This window comes from Nomascus leucogenys, chromosome 9, assembly GCF_006542625.1.
Source record: "Nomascus leucogenys isolate Asia chromosome 9, Asia_NLE_v1, whole genome shotgun sequence".
Classification (NCBI taxonomy): domain Eukaryota; kingdom Metazoa; phylum Chordata; class Mammalia; order Primates; family Hylobatidae; genus Nomascus; species Nomascus leucogenys.
Genome location: NC_044389.1, coordinates 65,121,341 through 65,138,382, shown reverse-complemented (window position 1 = coordinate 65,138,382; position 17,042 = coordinate 65,121,341). Strand labels below are relative to the sequence as shown.

The following is a 17,042-nucleotide window of genomic DNA, read 5'->3' as shown; positions in this document are numbered from 1 at the left end:
GTTTGGGAGGCCCAGGTGGGAGAACCACCTTAGCCCAGGAGTTCAAGACCAGCTTGGGCAACATGGTAAAACCCTGTCTCTACAAAAAATAACAAAAATTAGCTGGACATGGTGGTGCACACCTGTGGTCCCAGCTACTTGGGAGGCTGAATTGGGAGAAAATGTTTGAGTCTGAGAAGTCAAGGCTGCAGTGAGTCATAATCGTACCGCTGCACTCCAGCCTAGGCAATAGAGTGAGACCTTGTCTCAAAAAAAAAAAAAGAAAATACTAGAGTAAAAGCCTGTCTATTTTTACCATCCCATAAAAGAACCACTGGAATAATCTAATTTATATTTGTCTTTTCATTTTTGTGCATTTTATGTACATTTTTCTGAAATTTTTTTTTTTTTTTTTTTTTTTTTAGACCGAGTCTTACTCTGTTTTCCAGGCTAGGGTGCAGTGGTGGGATCATAGCTGACTGCAGCCTCGAACTCTTGGTCTCAAGTGATCTTCCTGCCTTCCCCTCCTGAGTAGCTGGGAGTATAGATATGTGCTGCCATGCTCTGCTAATTTTGTTCTTTTTATTTTTAGGCAGGGTCTCACTGGTCACGTGAGCTGGAGTGCAGTGGTGCAATCTTGGCTCACTGCAGCCTTGACTTCTCAGAATCAAGCTGTCCTCCTACCTCAGTCTCCTGAGCAGCTGGGAATAAAGGCACATGCTACCATGCTTGGCTAATTTTTGTATTTTTTGTAGAGACTGGGTTTCACCATGTGGCCCAGGCTGGTCTTGAACTCCTGGACTCAAGAGATTCATCTGCCTTGGCCTCCCAGAGTGCTGGGATTACAGGCATGAGTCACCATGCCTAGCCTGTTCTTTCTTTTCTTTCTTTCTTTCTTTTTTTTTTTGAGATGGAGTCTCCCTCTTGTTGCCCAGGCTGGAATGCAGTGGCGTGGTCTCGGCACACTGCAACCTCCACCTCCTGGGTTCCACAGATTCTTCTCCTCAGCCACCCAAGCAGCTGGGATTACAGGTGTGTGCCACCATGCCTGGCTAATTTTTGTATTTTTGGTAGAGACGGGGTTTCACCATGTTTGCCAGGCTGGTCTCGAACTCTTGACCTCAGGTGATCTGCCCGCCTTGGCGTCCTAAATTGCTAGGATTACAGGTGTGAGCCACCGTGCCCGGCCTGTTTTTTAAATTAACAATGTTTTCTTTGACTATCATATATATATCTCAGATGTTTCTTCTGAGGTTTATTATTTGATTTTTCTTTTTCTTTTTGGTGTCTATTTTTTTTTTAGACATTTTTGTTGGACCTTAGTGTCATACTAGGCAAGGCCTCTTTTTCTATCCCCATCCCCAAATGTAAATGTTTTCTTATTTTTTGCTATTACTTTTATATGTTTGTTTTAATGTTTAAATCTTTAATCCACCTGGAATTTGTTTTTGTGCCCTTTATGAGGTAGGAATTTGCATCTTCCCAAATGGACAGCCAACTACTTTTTGTTTTTAAATTATACTTTAAGTTCTGGGGTACATGTGCAGAACGTGCAGTTTTGTAACATAGGTATACACGTGCCACGGTGGTTTGCTGCACCCATCAACCCATCACCTACATTAGGTATTTCTTCTAATGCTATCCCTCCCCTAACCCCCCCCCCCCAACAGGCGCTGGTGTGTGATGTTCCCCTCCCTGTGTCCATGTGTTCTCATTGTTCAACTCCCACTTACGAGTGAGAACATGCAGTGTTTGGTTATCTGATCTCGTGATAGTTTGCTGAGAATGATGGTTTCCGGCTTCATCCATGTCCCTGCAAAGGACATGAACTCATCGTTTTTTATGGCTGCATAGTATTCCATGGTATATATGTGCCACATTTTCTTTATCCAGTCTAATATTGATGGACATTTGGGTTGGTTCCCAGTCTTTGCTATTTTGAATAGTGCTGCAATAAACATACGTGTGCATGTGTCTTTACAGTAGAATGATTTATAATCCTTTGGATATATACCCAGTAATGGGATTGCTGGGTCAAATGATATATCTAGTTCTAGATCCTTGAGGAATCGCCACACTGTCTTCCACAATGGTTGAACTAGTTTATACTCCCACCAACAGTGTAAAAGCATTCCTATTTTTCCACACCCTCTCCAGCATCTGTTGTTTCCTGACTTTTTAATGATCGCCATTCTAACTGGCGTGAGATGGTATCTCATTGTGATTTTGATTTCCATCTCTCTGTTGACCAGTGATGATGAGCATTTTTTCATATGTCTGTTGGCTGTATAAATGTCTTCTTTTGAGAAGTGTCAGTTCATATCCTTTGCCCACTTTTTGATGGGGTTGTTTTTTTTCTTGTAAATATGTTTAAGTTCTTTGTAGATTCTGGATATTAGCCCTTGGTCAGTTGGATAGATTGTGAACTTTTTCTCCCATTCTGTAGGTTGCCTGTTCACTCTGATGATAGTTTCTTTTGCTGTGCAGAAGCTCTTTAGTTTAATTAGATCCCATTTGTCAATTTTGGCTTTTGTTGCCATTGCTTTTGGTGTTTTAGACATGAAGGCTTTGCCCATGCCTATGTCCTGAATGGTATTGCCCATTCTAGGATTTTTATGGTCCTAGGTCTTATGTTTAAGTCTTTGATCCTCTTGAGTTGATTTTCGTATAAGGTGTAAGGAAGGGCTCCAGTTTCAGTTTTCTGCATATGGCTAGCCAGTTTTCCCAACAGCATTTATTAAACAGGGAATCTTTTCCCCATTGCTTGTTTGTGTCAGGTTTGTCAAAGATCAGATGGTTGTAGATGTGTGGTGGTATTTCTGAGGCCTGTGTTCTGTTCCATTGGTCTATATATCTGTTTTGGTACCAGTACCACGCTGTTTTGGTTACTGTAGTCTTGTAGTAAAGTTTGAAGTCAGGTAGTGTGATGCTTCAGCTTTGTTCTTCTTGTCCAGGGTTGTCTTGGCTATGTGGGGTCTTTTTTGGTTCCATATGAAGTTTAAAGTAGTTTTTTCCAATTCTGTGAAGAAAATCAGTGGTAGCTTGGTGGGGATGGCATTGAATTTATAAATTACTTTGGGCAGTATGGCCATTTTCACGATATTGATTCTTCCTATTTGTGAGCATGGAATGTTTTTCCATTTGTTTGTGTCCTCTCTGATTTCCTTGAGCAGTGATTTGTAGTTCTCCTTGAAGAGGTCCTTCACATCCTAGGTATTTTATTCTCTTTGTAGCAACTATGAATGGGAGTTCACTCGTGATTTGGCTCTCTGTCTATTATTGGTGTATAGGAATGCTTGTGATTTTTGCACATTGATTTTGTATCCTGAGACTTTGCTGAAGTTGCTTAAGGAGATTTTGGGCCGAGACGATGGGGTTTTCTAAATATACAATCATGTCATCTGCAAACAGAGACCATTTGACTTCCTCTCTTCCTATTTGAATACCCTTTATTTCTTTCTCTTGCCCGATTGCCTTGGCCAGAACTTCCAATACTGTGTTGAATAGGAGTGGCGAGAGTGGGCATCCTTGTGCTGGTTTTCAAAAGGAATGCTTCCAGTTTTTGCCCTTTCAGTCATATCGGCTGTGGGTTTGTCATAAATAGCTCTTATTATTTTGAGATACGTTCCATTGATACCCAGTTTATTGAGGGTTTTTAGCATGAAGGAGTGTTGAATTTTGTTGAAGGCCTTTTCTGCATCTATTGAGATATTCTGTGGTTTTTGTGATTGATTCTGTTTATGTGATGGATTATGTTTATTGATTTGCATATGTTGAACCAGCCTGGCATCCCAGGGATGAAGTAGACTTGATCATGGTGGATAAGATTTTTGATGTGCTGCTGGATTTGGTTTGCCGTATTTTATTGAGGATTTTTGCATCGATGTTCATCAGGGATATTGGCCTGAAATTTTCTTTTTTTGTTGTGTCTCTGCCGGGTTTTGGTATCAGGATGATGCTAGCCTCATAAAATGAGTTAGGGAGGATTCCCTCTTTTTTTATTGTTTGGAATAGTTTCAGAAGGAATGGTATGAGCTCTTCTTTGTACCTCTGGTAGAATTCGGCTGTGAATCCATCTGTTCATGGACTTTTCTTGGTTGGTTGGGTATTAATTACTGCATCAATTTCAGAACTTGTTATTGGTTTATTCAGGGGTTTGACTTCTTCCTGGATTAGACTTGGGAGGGTGTATGTGTCCAGGAATTTATCAATTTCTTCTAGATTTTCTAGTTTATTTGCGTAGAGGTGTTTATAGTATTCTCTGATGGTAGTTTGTATTTCTGTGGGATCGGTGGTGATATCCCCTATATCATTTTTTATTGCATCTATTTGATTCTTCTCTCTTTTCTTCTTTGTTAGTCTGGCTAGCAGTCTATCTATTTTGTTGATCTTTTCAAAAAGCCAGGTCCTGGATTCATTGATGTTTTGAAGGGTTTTTCCTATCTCTATTTCCTTCAGTTCTGTTCTGATCTTAGTTATTTGTCTTCTGCTAGATTTTGAATTTGTTTGCTGTTGCTTTTCTAGTTCTTTTTTTTTTTTTTGTCAGAATCAGACTTTATTTAACAATCTGAAAACGTGTTCTTCTGGCTTTAAGTCTTGCAAAATGGGTCATAAGTCAAAGGCAGATTTGTTCACTGTCCTCTGAGTATGTGTGGTTATGTCTCTGTGTAGACAAGTGTCTGTGTCTGTAGATACTTTTGCTTTTTATAGTGATTATGGCTCCACTTTAGTTAATGTATAAAGTCTTATTCTAATAATGCTAAAACCTGAATTAAATATTCCCTGAGTCTAATGTTCTCTTCTCCCCAGCCTGCCTCCCTCCATCCCTCCCATAAGGCTGCTCCTCCACCTCCATTAATGCCAGGTCTTTAGACAGCACCATCATTCTTACTGAGAACCCAGGGATGGATGCTGGCTCTGATATCCCTCTGACCTATACCCTCTGGTTGAAGAGCTTCTCTGGGGAGGTGTGGGGCTTGGGGAGTCCTGGCAGTTTCTCTTCAGAGTTGTGCATTTTCACTGGTAGATACCTCTTCTTGAGGTTCAGGTGCTGTGAGGTTGCTCTTGTCTGGTACTGTGGAGACTTTCAGCTCGTCTTGGCCCTCCGAGGAGTCAGCTGAGACAAGCTTATTATCCTTTTCCTTGTCTTCCATCTTTGCCTCTCCAGGCTCTGAAGCAATCTGAGATGTCATTAAGGTGGGGGAAGTACAGAGTTGTTCGAGGTTCTGATTGTGGATGTTTTCATTTTCTTTGGCCTCAGGAGTTCTTACTGGCTTCTCTGGTGGTTCTGGATTAGGAGAGACCTCTAGGGAGGTCCTAGGACTTGGAGTCCCAGTCCCCAAGGAGGCCCTAGGGCTGGTGGGTGAACCCCCTCCAGAGGCTGGAGGGCTGGAGGGTGTGTTCCCTGAGGAGGGCCTGGGGCTTGCAGTGGCTCTGGGTGGAGGAGGCCTACTAGGGGGTGCTGAGGTCCTCTGGATAGAGGCTCTCTTCTTTGGTTGTTCAGATCCTTCACCTGCGGTGCGGGTTCGGAGGACTACTTCTGCGGCAGATGATGAAGGGTGTCCTGAAGGGCTTAGGGCTCCACCTGGTGATAGAGCAGGGGAGCTGGGGAGAACTTCCTCCTGGGACTTGGCACTCTCAATGATAGGAGAGGGCTGGGCCTGAGAGGGGCCGTTGCAGGTTGGTAGAGGCTCTTCTTCCTCAGAGGAGCTTGCTTCAGATTCTTCCTTCTCTATTTCCTCATCTTCTAAGAGCTCCTTGATCTCAGAATTGTCTTCCCCCTGGGCTGCCTCAGGTGCCAGATCTTCAGTTGCTGAGACAGATTCACTCTTACTCTTCTAGGAAAGTGTAGAGGAACTAGTAGGTGAGGTAAGAGGACTGGAGACTGTAGATGTTCGAACTGGGGGAGAAATGACTAAAGAGCGCCCGCTGCTGCTTGATAGTCCCTTCACCACAAAGACTTTACTGGAATGTTGCTTCTCCAGTTTGCTCATCACCTCGGAGAGATTGTGGTTCAGCTTGCTTATTTCCCTGTAGAAGACATCCATCAAGTTGGAAATGTTTTGGAAGATGGTCACATAGCAGCCAATATGACTATCATAAAGAATAGGCAACTCCTCTAGTAGTCTGTTGATTTGCATATGTTGGTTCAGATCTTCAAACACAGTCTGGGCTTTGTTGAACTCTTCCTCTGCCTTGGCAGTCTTGGCCTCATCTTTCTTCTTGGCATTCTGCACTGCCTGCAGGTGATGTCGGGCACTGTCATAGTCCACGAGTTTCCAACCCCACTTGGCAATTCTGTCCTTAATTTCACTGAACTGGGTGATGTAGTCTTCCATGGTCCTCACAGCCTGGTCAGCAAGTTTCTCCTCGTAGTCTTCCCAAAGGAGATCATTATTCTCTGCAATGGCCTTCAGCTCCTCATGACCATCCCACTCGCTGCTGTAGATCTCCTGCAGGGTTTCTGACACTCTTTTTGAGCTTTCATGCATCACTTTTACTGCACTAAGGAAGTTCTTCAGGTCCTCGTATAGTTGTGGCCTTCTGCCTGTTGTTGGTAGAAGTTGTTAGCACTTTGTTCAAATTGTTCATCTTTGGTTTCTACAGTTTTCCCTGATTTCTGCAGCACCTTCTCCTGGGCCCTGCTGAACTTCTTCTGCACCTGCTTGGTGAAGAGGCCGGCCGTGCCACCCGCCTTGCCCTCTGCCATTCTGCCGGCTCCCTGGGGGCTGCCACCCTGGCCCCATGCCCTATGGTTTTCTTGCTTCCCTAGTTCTTTTAATTGTAATGTTAGGGTGTCAATTTTAGATCTTTCTTGCTTTCTCTTGTGAGTATTTAGTGCTATACATTTTCCTCTACACACTGCTTTAAATGTGTCCCAGAGATTCTGGTACGTTGTGTCTTCATTCTCATTGGTTTCAAAGAACATCTTTATTTCTGCCTTCATTTCTTTTTACCCAGTAGTCATTCAGGAGTAGGTTGTTCAGTTTCCTTGTAGTTGTGCGGTTTTGAGTGTTTCTTAATCCTGAGTTCTGGTTTGATTGCACTGTGGCCTGAGAGACTGTTTGTTGTGATTTCTGTTCTTTTGCATTTGCTGAGGAGTGTTTTACTTCCAATTATGTGATCAACTTTAGAATAAGTGCGATGTAGTGCTGAGAAGAATGCATATTCTGCTGATTTGGGGTGGAGAGTTCTGTAGATGTCTATTAGGTCCACTTGGTCCAGAGCTGAGTTCAAGTCCTGAATACCCTTGTTAATTTTCTGTCTTGTTGATCTGTCTAATATTGACAGTGGGATGTTAACGTCTCCCACTATTATTGTGTGGGAGTCTAAGTCTCTTTGTAGGTCTCTAAGAACTTGCTTTATGAATCTGGGTGCTCCTGTATTGGGTGCATATATATTTAGGATAGTTAGCTCTTCTTGCTGCATTGATCCCTTTACCATTATGTAATGCCCTTCTTTGTCTCTTTTGATCTTTGTTGGTTTAAAGTCTGTTTTATCAGAGCCTGGGATTGCAACCCCTGCTTTTTTTTTTTTTGCTTTCCATTTGCTTGGTAAATATTCCTCCATCCTTTTATTTTGAGCCTATGTGTGTCTTTGCATGTGAGCTGGGTCTCCTGAATACAGCACACTGATGGGTCTTGACTCTTTATCCAACTTGCCAGTCTGTGTCTTTTAATTGGGGCATTTAGCCTGTTTACATTTAAGGTTAATACTGTTATGTGTGGATTTGATCCTGTCATTATGATGCTAGCTGGTTGTTTTGCCCATTAATTGATGCAGTTTCTTCATAGTGTCAATGTCGTTTGCAATTTGATATGTTTTTGCAGTGGCTGGTACCGGTTGTTCCTTTCCATGTTTAGTGCTTCCTTCAGGAGCTCTTGTAAGGCAGGCCTGTTGGTGACAAAATCTCTCAGCATTTGCTTGTCTGTAAAGGATTTTATTTCTCCGTCGCTTTTGAAGCTTAGTTTGGCGAATATGAAATTCTGAGTTGAAAATTCTTTTCTTTAAGAATGTTGAATATTGGTCCCCACTTTCTTCTGGCTTGTAGGGTTTCTGCAGAGATCCACTATTAGTCTGATGGGCTTCCCTGTGTGGGTAACTCTACCTTTCTCTCTGGCTGCCCTTACCATTTTTTCCTTCATTTCAACCTTGGTGAATCAGACGATTATGTGTCTTGGGGTTGCTCTTCTCGAGGGGTATTTTAGTGGCGTTCTCTGTATTTCCTGAATTTGAATGTTGACCTGTCTTGCTAGGTTGGGGAAGTTCTCCTGGATAATATCCCGAAGAGTGTTTTCCAACTTGGTTCCATTCTCGTCACTTTCAGGTACACCAGTCAAACGTAGATTTGATCTTTTTCACGTAGTCACATATTTCTTGGAGGCTGTGTTCGTTCCTTTTTATTCTTTTTTCTCTAATCTTGTCTTCTCTATTTCATTAAGTTGATCTTCAATCTCTGATATCCTGTCTTCTGTTTGATTGATTCAGCTATTGAAACTTGTGTATGCTTCACGAAGTTCTTGTGCTGTGTTTATTAGCTCCCTCAGGCCATGTGTGTTCTCTACACTGGTTATTCTAGTCAGCTATTCGTCTAACCTTTTTTCAGGGTTCTTAGCTTCCTTGCATTGGGTTAGAACATGCTCCTTTAGCTCAGAGGAGTTTTCTATTACCCACCTTCTGAAACCTACTTCTGTCAATTTGTCAAACTCATTCTCTGTCCAGTTTTGTTCCCTTGCTGGCGAGGAGATGTGATCCTTTGGAGGAGAAGAGGTGTTCTGGTTTTTGGAATTTTCAGCCTTTTTGCACTGGTTTCTCCCCATCTTTTTGGATTTATCTACCTTTGGTCTTTGATGTTGGTGCACTTTGGATGGAGTCTTTGAGTGGATGTGCTATTTCTTTCTGTTTGTTAGTTTTCCTTCTGACAGGCCCCCCTGCTGCCCATCTGCTGGAGTTTGCTGGAGGTCCACTGCAGACCCTGTTTGCCTGGGTATCAACAGTGGAGGCTGCAGAACAGCAAATTTTTCTGCATGATCTTTCCTCTGGAAGCTTTGTTCCAGAGGGGCACCTGTCAGATGCCAGCCAGAGCTCTCCTGTGTGAGGTGTCTGTTGGCCCCTACTGGGAGGTGTCCCCCAGTCAGGATACACAGGGGTCAGGGACATACTTGAGGAGAAAGTCTGACCCTTAGCAGAGCTTGAACGCTCTGCTGAGAGGTTTGCTGCTCTTTTCAGAGCCATCAGGCAGGGACATTTAAGTCTGCTGAAGCTTTGCCCACAGCTGCCCCTTTCCCCAGGTGCTCTGTCCCAGGGAGATGGGGGTTTTATCTATAAGTCCCTGACTGGGGCTGCTGCCTTTTTTTCAGAGATGCCCTGCCCAGAGAAGGGAAATCTGCCTGTCTGGCCACAGCAGCCTTGCTGAGCTGCTGTGGGCTCCACCCAGTTCGAACTTCCCAGAAGCTTTGTTTACACTGTGAGTGTAAAACCGCCTACTCAAGCCTCAGCAATGGCAGGCACCCCTCCCCTCACCAAGCTTGAGCATCCCAGGTTGATCTCAGACTGCTGCTGTGCTAGCAGCGAGAATTTCAAGCCAATGGATCTTAGTTTGCTGGGCTCCATGGGGGTGGGGCCTGCGAAGCCAGACCACTTGGCTCCCTGGCTTCAGCACCCCTTTCCAGTGGAGTGAATGCTTCTGTCTCTCTAGCATTCCAGGTAACACTGGGGTATGGAAAAAAAGAACTGTAGCTAGTTCGGTGTCTGCCCAAATGGCCACCCAGTTTTGTGCTTGAAACCCAGGGCCCTCGTGGGGTGGGCACCGGAGGGAATCTCCTGGTTTGCGGGTTGTGAAAACAGTGGGACAAGCACAGTATCTGTGCCGGAGTTCCTCAGGCTCAGTCCCTCACAGCTTCCCTTAGGTGGGGGAGAAAATTCCCCCATCCCTTGCACTTCCTGGGTGAGGCGATGCCGCATTGTGCTTCGGCTCACCCTCCGTGGGCTGCACCCACTGTCCAACCAGTCCCAGTGAGATGAACCAGGTACCTCAGTTGGAAATGCAGAAATCACCTGCCTTCTGTGTCGATCTCGCTGGGAGCTGCAGACTAGAGCTGTTCCTATTTGGCCATCTTGCCACAGAATCCTACAGCCAACTATTTTATAACACTTATTGAATATCCTTTCCCCACTCATTTTTTTTTTTTTTTGAGGGATGGGGTCTCACTCTATCGCCCAGGCTGGAGTGCAGTAGGGTTATCATCACTCACTGCAGCCTCGAACTCCTGGCTCCATCCTTCCATCTCAGCCTCCTGAAGTAGCTGAAATTACAGGCATGAACCACTGCACCTGGCTTCCACAGTAATTTGAAATGCCACTTTTACCATAGGTTAAAGTCCCATATATACATATACATATATATATATATATATATGACTTTATATATATTGTATATTGTTCAATATATGTATATTGTTCATTGGACTTGAGGGTTGATTTCTGTGCTAATATCACAATGATTCAGTAATTGTAGTTTAAATGACTTTACATTTAACAATTTGGAGATAATTAATATATTTACAATATTCAGTCATTGAGTCTTCCCATCTAGAAACATGAGTTGTCTTTCTGTTTATTCTACTGATTTCCTATGAGCTTTTTCATAAAGACTTGACAAATTTTTGTTACGTTTATTCTGGGATATTTTGGCTGTTCTTGTTAATGGAATTTGCTCTCCATAATGTTTTCAAACTGGCTAATGTTGGCATGTAGAAAATCTATTAGCTATATTTAATTATTCGCATATAGTCCCTGCTCCATTGTATTTTAATTTCCTTAAGGCCAGGGGCTTCCCATAGAGCTCAAAGAGCTTTGCTCAGCATGAACATGACATAGGATACTATTGCTGACTGTCATATTAGTCTTTTCCACTATGCTTAGCAACCAGTGGAGGAAACCTCAGGTAACAATATTTGTGGAAACTGGGTAATGATTCAAGGTAGTGTAGTAAGAAGACACTGAAGGGACTTTGGCATCAAGCATACCTGGATTTGAATCCTTACTTTGCATCTCTGAACTACAGTTTGTTCCCTAGGCTCATCTCTGTGCCTAATTCATAAAATGAGCTAAGGCGTATAAAGCAGAAAGCATATAGTGACTGGCCCTTAGTAGGTGTCCATAATGGGGGTAGCCATAACAGATCGCAGTTATGATCATGATGGTTTCATATTTTCATGTAACCAAATCTATCCATTAAGATGCACATGAAAAAAATTTTTTAAATTTCTTCCTTTTTTTTTTTTTTTTTTTTTTTTGAGACCAAGTCTCACTCTATCGCCCAGGCTGGAGTGCAGTGGCACGATCTCGGCTCACTGCAACTTCTCCTCCTGGGCTCAAGTGATCCTCTCACCTCAGTCTCCCAAGTAGCTGGGATTACAGGCATGCGCCATCACACCAGGATAATTGTTTGTATTTTTAGTAGAGATGGGGTTTCGCCATGTTGGTCAGGCTTGTCTCAAACTCCTGACCTCAAGTAATGCGCCCGCCTCTGCCTCCCAAAGTGCTGGGATTACAGGCGTGCACCACCATGTCTGGCTAATTTTTGTATTCTTTTTGTAGAGATAGGATTTCATCATGTTGCCCAGGCTGGCCTCGAACTCCTGAGCTCAAGCAGTCCTCCCGCCTCAGCCTCCCAGAGGGCTGGGATTACAAGCATGAGCCACGGTGCCCAACCCACACCTGGGTCTATATTTACCAAACTTTATGGAAGGTATATTAATATAAATAATAAGAAATCTATAAAGAGAGTTATTTAAAGTGTTGGGTGTGTGTGTGGGGAAGGGTGCGTGTGAGATGGGCAGGTCAGGAACACTACAAACCTGTGATTACAGAGTGGATGTATCAAACATTTCGTTTGATCTTCAGAAATACCATATATCCCAAATCCAAAAACAGTCATTTGCTATCTGAACCTTCTGCACCAGCTACCAATTGTGAAACTCAACATGATGAGCTTCTGTTCTTTGCCTAACTCATGGTGAAAACATTCACACAAAGCCATTAGTTCTCTCTCTCTCTGTGTCTCTTTTTCTTTTGATGAGGTCTGTGTCACCCAGGCTGGAGTGCAGTGGTGTGATCTCAGCTCACTGCAACCTCTGCCTCCCTGGTTCAAGCGATTCTCCTGCCTCAGCCTCCTGAGTAGCTGGGACTACAGGCATGCACCACCATGCCTGGCTAATTTTTGGGGTATTTTTTTTTGGTAGAGACGGGGTTTCACCATGTTGCCCAGACTGGTCTCGAACTCCTCAGCTCAAGCTATCCTCCTGCCTCAGCCTCGAGTGCTGGGATTATAGGCGTGAGCCACTGCGCTAAGCCCAAGATGAATATTTAAGAAAGTCTAGCCTGGACTATGTGAGGTGCCTCTTTATACGTTTAGAGGACGTGTCTGAGTCATCATTTAAAGCATATGTTACAGGAATTTTCTAAAATTCTTCCTTTTGAAAAGTGTGTTATATGTCAGTCTCCCCTCACTGGCTTGTAAATTTCCCGAGAGCAGGGACCATATATTACCAAATCTTTTTATCCTCAGTACCTCACACAAGTTGTGGACACAAATTAAATGGCTGCATTTCATAGTATGAAGTACAATAATTTCATCATTCCCTTCCTGTCTCCACTTTTTTTTATAATACAAAAGAGGTTGAATTCTCATTTTTTGCTAAGAAGTATAGCCAAATTTAAGACAGCATATACAAGTGGGAGACATTGCTGAAAGCCACCCAAATGTGGGCATTGTGCTTATCCTGCGGTTGTTTTAAATGTAGCTGGCATGTGAGAGCCAGCAGAGGGAGCACAGAGCACAGCGTTGAGGGAGAAAGCAGCCTACAGTTGTGCTAGGGAAGAATTGAAAAGGACACTCAGAGCTTTTACAGAGGAAGGAAGTGAGAGCTGGGAAGAAGGTCATTTCTCATCTTCATTCTTGTCTGCCTTGCTCTCTTTTGTAACTCATTCAGGCTCAGACAGGTCTGTTCTTTTGTCCCCTGCACTGCAGCTTTCCACAGCCCATCCCTGTCCTTTAGTTAATTACACAAGAAGACCCACAAGTGCCGTCATGTTCTCCATGCTGGTTTCTCTTTGGGCCAGCTTAGCTACTTAGCTCAGATGCAGTGGGTAAGTATAGGTGAGATTCCCAGAAAAACACTGAGGAACCCAGGAGCCTTGATCACACATCTGTACTGAATAAAGCCAAGTGGGGACATGAAGGATGGGAGAGAGAACTGGGCTTAGCTCATCTCTGCACTAGGATTTAAAGAGGCAAATGAAGCCTGGCCAGGGGAGTGCTGTAGGGAGTGGGGTTTCTGGAGAGAGGAAGGAATACCACTTCCTGTTATATTGTCTTGCATAAGCAGATCTATGGCAAGCACAGAACCACATGTGACATGTCCCTGGCCACAAAGAAGCCAATGTAGGCTGGAGTTTCTCAGCTTTTCCTGTGCAATACTAGAGTGTTAATAGGTATTATGTAAGAATAAGATTTGTAATCAAATGTGTGTGTGGATTAAAAAAATTAAACAGTTTTCTTTACTGTGGGAGTTCTTAGATTCTTTATTAGGCACATTAATATAGTTTGTGAAATTCTGATAGAAGGGGCTATGCTATGTGGGCTTTCCCAGCTTATGTGGACTGAATTTATTTTATTTTATTTTATTTTAGAGACAAGATCTCACTATCTTGCCCACACCTGAACTCCAGTGCTCAAGCAATTCTCCCACCTTAGTTTTTTGAGTAGTTTGGACTATAGGTGCATGCCGTCGTGTCTGGTTTAATTTTTAATAGATGGTATCTTACGAGATGAGTATTCTATGAATTACATTTTGGAAAATGTTGAAACAGATTTGCCTAATGTTTAGGAAATTAGGTTATTAAACCATGAAATACAGTCATAACACTTTCAAAAGGGCACTGTCTTCTAAGGTCTCCTGTGGCTTTTCATTCCCAGGGAGGTGTGGAGGGGTAGGGTGGTGAAGGGAGGCATATCAGAACCCTGAGTGGGGCTTTTTGAAATCTCTCCCCCTGTTATTTCAATAACATTCTTACTATCTCTTCCCCATATTTGAGGACCTTTTGAATAGTGAGCCACTGCTATTACTGGAAATGATTCCATCTCTCAAGTGTATTGGAGGAGAGAAAGCAATTGTAAACCATTGTTCTACAAGTTGAATCAAAAATTCTTTACATGGCTGGGTGTGGTGGCTCATGCCTATAATCCCAGCACTTTGGGAAGCTGAGGTGGGAGGATCACTTGAGCCCAGGAGTTCAAGATCAGCCCGGGTAACATAATGAGACCCTATCTCAAAAACAAATAAACAAACAAAAGAAAAAACCCAAATTCTCTACATGTTGTTTAAGGTTTTCTATTGTATTCTCCAACTCCAGTGTTTTCCTTACTTTAACCTTCTTCTCCCCACATTAACTGCTACCATAGCCAATTTAGTTTACTCACTTACCTGAGATTATATTATGCCAGTTACAGACTGGAAGCTTGTGGTTATACAATCTTTCCCATGTTCTCCTAATTCTTTCTCCATCTTTCAACATCTAGCTTAAGTCTTACTTCCTTCTGAGGTCTCTGGTAATCTACAAGCCTATATCACCTAATTTTTACATTGTTGGTTTCTGTCATTAATTGCATACAGCCGATTCTTTGTTATCAAATTTATTTGGTTTCAAAAGTTTGTAAAGTTGATTGGAATGTAGAGCACATTTCTCTGCAGCAATATTGTAGCTAAGTCAAGGCACATTTGCAATAAAAATAGTAGAAAGCAATCTCTAGCAATTAAACAAATCAGAACTCTAGTAATTAAACAAAACAGGGAATCAATAAGACTGAATTAGCTTATTCTCATTTATCTTGGAGTGCTGGTTTTTAAGGAAGAGTAGGTTTAATTAAAAGAGGATGAAGAGGTATTGGAAATTCATGGATATTCTGAATGGGCCTTATGGGGCAATTTCACAGAAGACATGGGCTCTTTGTTATGTCTTCATTATTTCGCAACCTGTAGCCCTCCATTTCCATAATGCTGATATCTAGCCACTAGCGCTTTTGTATTTAGCCATGATTTGGATTATTTTTGTCTTAAAAAACATTGTGGGAGAACGTCAACAAAAATGGCTGAGTAAGGACCTCTCAAAATTTTCCCTTCCATAAGAGAAATGAAAAAACTGGCAAAATTATTCAGAATTAACATTTTCAGAACTCCAGAAATTAACCAACAGCTTGTAGCAAACCAGGGATCACTTATTTAAGAAAAATGGCTGCATCTCAGTAAGAACAGTGAAGTCTGTGGCATTTTTTTTTTATTATACTTTAAGTTCTAGGGTACATGTGCCCAACTTGCAGGTTTGTTACATATGTATCCATGTGCTATGTTGGTGTGCTGCACCCATTAACTCATCATTTACATTAGGTATATCTCCTAATGCTATCCCTCCCCCCTCCCCCCACCCCACAACAGGCTCCGGTGTGTGATGTTCCCTACCCTGTGTCCAAGTGTTCTCATTGTTCAATTCTCACCTATGAGTGAGAACACGCGGTGTTTGTTTTTCTGTCCTTGCAATAGTTTGCTCAGAATGATGGTTTCCAGCTTCATCCATGTCCCTACAAAGGACATGAACTCATCCTTTTTTATGGCTGCATAGTATTCCATGGTGTATATGTGCCACGTTTTCTTAATCCATTTGGGTTGGTTTCAAGTCTTTGCTATTGTGAATAATGCCACAATAAACATACATGTGCATGTGTCTGTATAGCAGCATGATTTATAATCCTTTGGGTACATACCCAGTAATGGGATTGCTGGATCAAATGGTATTTCCAGTTCTAGATCCTTGAGGAATCGCCACACTGTCTTCCACAATGGTTGAACTAACCCTAGTCCCACCTTCTACTTTCCAGCTATGCAATAGCCTTAAAAAGTAACAATCCATATTTTTTGGGGCAGCCACCAAAGTGGGTCTATAACTCTTTCAAAGCCTAAGCCTTGTTCTCCAAGAATTGTCATCCAGCTTGTCTGATGGTTCCCTAGAAGACACCACCTATAAGGCTGACTCAGAACTCACTCAGTGTTAAATTCCTTTCTGTCCTAGGGGGCATTGTAAAAAACAATTGTAGGCAAGTATTTTAACTTTGCCTACAAAGTTGCCTGAGGTGATGGACAATAGTTGGGGCAAAATAGACTAACAAAAAGCTTAAAAGGACTAACTGGAGAATGAAATATGCATAGGGGCTTTGCAAAGCTTTAATATATTCGTGGTATCTGGAAGGTCATTTACATGAAAGGGCTGTAAGCATGCTTAGAAAAGAACTGAGAAGACTCTAAGCTAAGCTCTCAACTCTGGTTTATCTTGAGATTCTGTACAAGCAGGAAGTGAAGGCTAAGGTGGAGTTGTAAGATTTTCTAGTTTTAAAGGCATGCACCAGTACCCACACAAAGTCACTCAGAAAACTCTGGGAGATGTATTGGTTCCAGATGTAAGGAAATCTCTGTTTAATCATTAATTTGTCAAAAGTTAACCAAGTAGAGACAGGAGCATGGCAATGAATACAGACTTTACAGAATTAGTTCAGAATAGTCACTAAAACAAACAACAACAAATCCTGCAGATGAGGAGGGAGGGATCTGACTGTAAGAGTTGTAACATTGTATTATTATTATTTTTATTTTTAATGTGGTTTTTTTTTTGAGATATAGTCTTGCTCTGTTGCCCAGGCTGGACTGCAATGGCACGATCTTGGCTCACTGCAACCTCCATCTCCTGGGTTCAAGTGATTCTTCTGCCTCAGCCTCCTGAGTAGCTGGGATCACAGGCACCCACCATTATGCCCAGCTAGTTTTTATATTTTTGTAGAGATGGGGTTTCCCCATGTTGGCCAGGCTGGTCTTGAACTCCTGACCTCAGGTGATCTGCCCCCCTTGGCCTCCCAAAGTGCTGGGATTACAGGCATGAGCCACTGTGCCTGGCCAACATATTATTTTAAATGTCCAGTTTTCAAGAAAAAATGAGTGTGCTTTACTAAGTTT

General features: G+C 42.6%; 1 pseudogene; it reads right to left on the bottom strand.

Moving 5' to 3' along the window:
* Positions 1-4,979: 4,979 nt before the first annotated feature.
* On the bottom strand, positions 4,980-6,688 carry LOC100586943 (annotated as a pseudogene).
* Between the last annotated feature and the right edge of the window lie 10,354 nt (positions 6,689-17,042).